Source organism: Propithecus coquereli, unplaced genomic scaffold (assembly GCF_000956105.1).
Source record: "Propithecus coquereli isolate 6110/MARCELLA unplaced genomic scaffold, Pcoq_1.0 Scaffold32, whole genome shotgun sequence".
Taxonomy (NCBI): domain Eukaryota; kingdom Metazoa; phylum Chordata; class Mammalia; order Primates; family Indriidae; genus Propithecus; species Propithecus coquereli.
This window is the reverse complement of record NW_012148841.1, coordinates 7,694,052-7,697,732: the sequence shown is the minus strand read 5'-3', so window position 1 is coordinate 7,697,732 and position 3,681 is coordinate 7,694,052. Positions and strand designations below refer to the sequence as shown.

The 3,681-nt window shown below is 34.6% G+C and overlaps 1 protein-coding gene across 1 annotated transcript in view; it reads right to left on the bottom strand.

Moving 5' to 3' along the window:
- Positions 1-1,153, bottom strand: part of HBP1 (HMG-box transcription factor 1) — a 24,303-nt gene extending 23,150 nt beyond the window's left edge. The window contains exons 1-2 of the mRNA XM_012650350.1: positions 1,130-1,153; positions 795-903 (exon numbers count right to left, since the gene is read on the bottom strand). The gene's annotated coding sequence lies outside the window, so the exon portion shown is untranslated. The remainder of the gene's footprint in view (positions 1-794; positions 904-1,129) is intronic.
- Positions 1,154-3,681: the final 2,528 nt, after the last annotated feature.

Here is a 3,681-nt window from a genome sequence, read left to right as displayed (position 1 = left end):
ATCATTACTTAACACATATCAAGGCATTATATTTGTTGTAATGTTGGTCCCCAACAATGAACAATTAATCATGAATCTCAACGAATCTACATTTTAGTGGAAAGATATAAGCCAATGATCACAGTCCTACATAGCAGGGCTTAATTATAAATGGGTAAAAAAAAAAAGAAGGAAGACAGGTCTCCCAGTGAGACAAGCTCACATGAGCAAACTCATACAGCTGGCAAAGTACTGGATGAGATCAGAAAACTGTACAAACTAGTATCACCAGAAAATAGGATGGTCATGGATCCTGAGGCTGTGACGATACTACATGGAAAGGCAATCTAGGATCAGATCTTCAATTCTACTTTAGGAAAACTGATTTTTCCCCTTGAAACAAGAGTAAGGAATCTTAAATCAGGCTGCTTGAGTTTATATGCCAGATTTGCCACTTACAATAGCTATGTGCCCTGAATAATTTACTTAAAATCTCCATGTTTTATCTGTAAAATGGAAATAATAAATGCACCTTCTCATAGGTTGTGATAAAAACTCAGCGAGATCATGTAAAATGCTTAAAACAGCACCTAACACAAAGCAAATCTTCAAAGTAGTGGCTAGTATTATTATTAGCAATTACCAGATAATGGCGAACCACTGAGGATTTTGAACAGAGGCTGACGTGATCAGAACTATACTTTAAAACATTCTCTTTGAGTCTATACATACTGAAATAAATACTACACGAGTATGAGGAACATCTGTAACATATTTTAAGGAGGGTATATTAAAAAAAGAGAGAGAGCACTCACGTTCCCAATTTGTCTATGTAAACCACCTGTCTTCAGCTTCCCTTGCAAGGGTTCTCAGAAAAGAAAAGGTAATTGGCAGTATCAATGTAGATTCCTTATTTAGTAACTCCTAAGACAAGAGAGGAACTAGTCATACTATGTGAGTGCTTTAAACAGCTAATATTAATAGTTTGACAGCAAATTTTAACTCTTTTCATAGAAATCTTTCCAACATCAGAACATAATTTAACCTATCTTGATGACCCAAAATCTTTATGAACTATGCTTCACAGATGTGAGTAGTATTAAACCACCCCAGCTGCAATCTTAAACTTGAAAATTTTCCCATTTTTTACCTTTATTATGAAATTCAGAGTCGCACTACACATATCTCTCTCTTCAGAGCTATCCTCTGTGTATGAACAGTGCTGTTCCTGGGGTCCACAGAAGCACACTTGTAGTTTGTCTTGTCTTTTCCCTCCCTCTGCAGAGCTCTTTGGGTTCCTCATTCTTCCCAGCTAGATTTTTTTCTTCCCCATCAGCAGATTCTGCAGTGTCCGACATTCATCATTTACAGTACACTAACATCTCCTTGCAACTTCTATCATTTCTTCAGCACCTTGCTTAGTTATCTACCACCATCCCAACACTCCTTAAATGAAGTTGGAAAAAAACATCATTTTAATTTCAAAACAGAGCTACCTATAAATAACAAAAGGGACTAAATATTTATTGAACTTAAGTTTGATGTGTTTGCACCTCTCATTGCTCAAGGCTATCCAAAGTTTGGTCTTGAGATAACGAAGCTTTGCTACTGTAAACCTACCGTACAGTAAGAGAGCCTGGATGCAAAGACAACAGACTTGAGTTTCACTCTTGCTGGCTGTGTAAACTGGGACAGATCCTTTAATCTCAGCCTCACAGTGCCTCTACTTACCTCACAAGGCTATTCTGAGAACTAAATTTTGAAAACAAAATTCAAAATTTTATACAAATGTTAAATTTTCTGTCTTTTTTATTCTCTACACCAAACTGTTTTGGGGGAAGAAAGCAAGGCCTCTAATACGGTAAAGGAATACTAGGAAAGTCCTTACTCAGTAATACTCCCCTACATACATTACACCAATTACATACTCATTTTGATAAACAAGCTCCTCTTTCAAACATCTCCTGGTAGAGCTAACCCTATTGTTCATTCATGCTTCTGTATACTGCTTTGATATTGAAGGATTCAACACAGTTTGCCTTGTATTTTAGTTAACTCTGCACATGTCATCTCTTCACTAGATCGGTGATTCTCACGGGGAAAGTAAAATTCTCCAGTAGCTGTTCTTTGAAATGTTATGTTTGATATTACAAATTTTCTTTTATTGGAAGGCCCTATTGCTTTTGTTATTCAAACTCTTAGAAGCAAATATCCAAAAATCCTAAGAAAGACAGGAGAAGAAGAAAGGACTAGAAATAGTTAAGTCTTTAAATGAAGGAGGAGGAAACTAGGTTTCACAAAAGGCCTACCTACTGACATGCCTACCTATAGAGCATTTCCACATACTTCATCTAATTTTAAACTCAAAACAGCTCTGTGAACAAAGTATTATTATGGATGAGGAAAACAGGACTCTGATGACTAAATGGGGCCATTTTCTTTTTGAAAGGGAGAGAACTGAGGGGAAAAAGGAAAAAAGGTATAGAACAACATAGGTTAGATTCCTGCTTTCAAGTGTCTATTCTCCTCTGAATCCCTCCCTTTCTATGGACATTATGGATTTCACAGTAGTATCTTCTATATGTTCTCCCCTAATCCTGAAGAACTTCCATACCCAGTCCAGACTATGTGCTCAAATTATTTTGAAAAAGTGGGTGAAAAGAAGGTAATTTGCAATTAATTTCTCTCTCTGAAAGGAGGAACGGAGGTATTTAAAATGAATTACATATTACAAGTTAAAACAAGCCTCCTTATAACAAACTATTAATATATTAAATGTAACTTTCCACACTGAAACCATCTGTGACGCCTTAATGTTGTTCTTTTAGAATATTTTCAATGACACTTCAAACAAAAGATTTCACAGAAATTTTTCTACAACTCTAGTTTGCCACTGTGCTAAGAAAAAAGACAACTCCACGGTGGGTTTGTTTTGGTCACTTACCACTTTTATGACCCTGAACAAATTAACCTGTATGCCTCAGTTTCGTTTTATGCCTTCAGTTTTATTTGGAACTAGAACCTAGCAGCATTCTTGTAGGTGTAAAAGATACTACATCCCACATCCCTGCCTTTGCGGTACATTGCCCAATCACATCTATACAAATTTTTATTAATTTCGTGCTTATTCAACACAAAATGCTATATTGATGAAGACAAAAGGAAACCCATACTACAACTATGTAAGCAGCCATGTACAGCTGTTTAAAAGAGTATTGTCAAATCAAATAGTGAAGATGAGTCACATGAAAAAATTTAAAATCATCTAAAAATTCATATTATGAAAGAAACTTGTTGTCCTAAACTTGATTGTAATCCTAAACATTTTCACATTACCTGTAACTTGTGAAAAAAGCTTTTCTAAGCTACAATCAATAACTTTTAAAAATTCAATCAACTATATTAGAAAATTATTTTTCTATTCTCTATAGAAAATGAGTAGAAACTACATGAAGCAAATTAAACGCAGATCAAAATATGAAAAAATGTGACTATTACTAATGTCAGGCAGTTAATAAACAAGAATACTTCGATGTCATTTTTTCCCTGAATTTTGTGATAAACATTTGTCAGCATTAAATTTTTTAAAATTTGTTGTGATTTAGTTTTCCATTCTAAGTAAATATTATTCACTTTCATACTTAAATGAAAACACACATAAAATACCTGACATTGTTTCATTACATGGCAGTTAACTTCTTA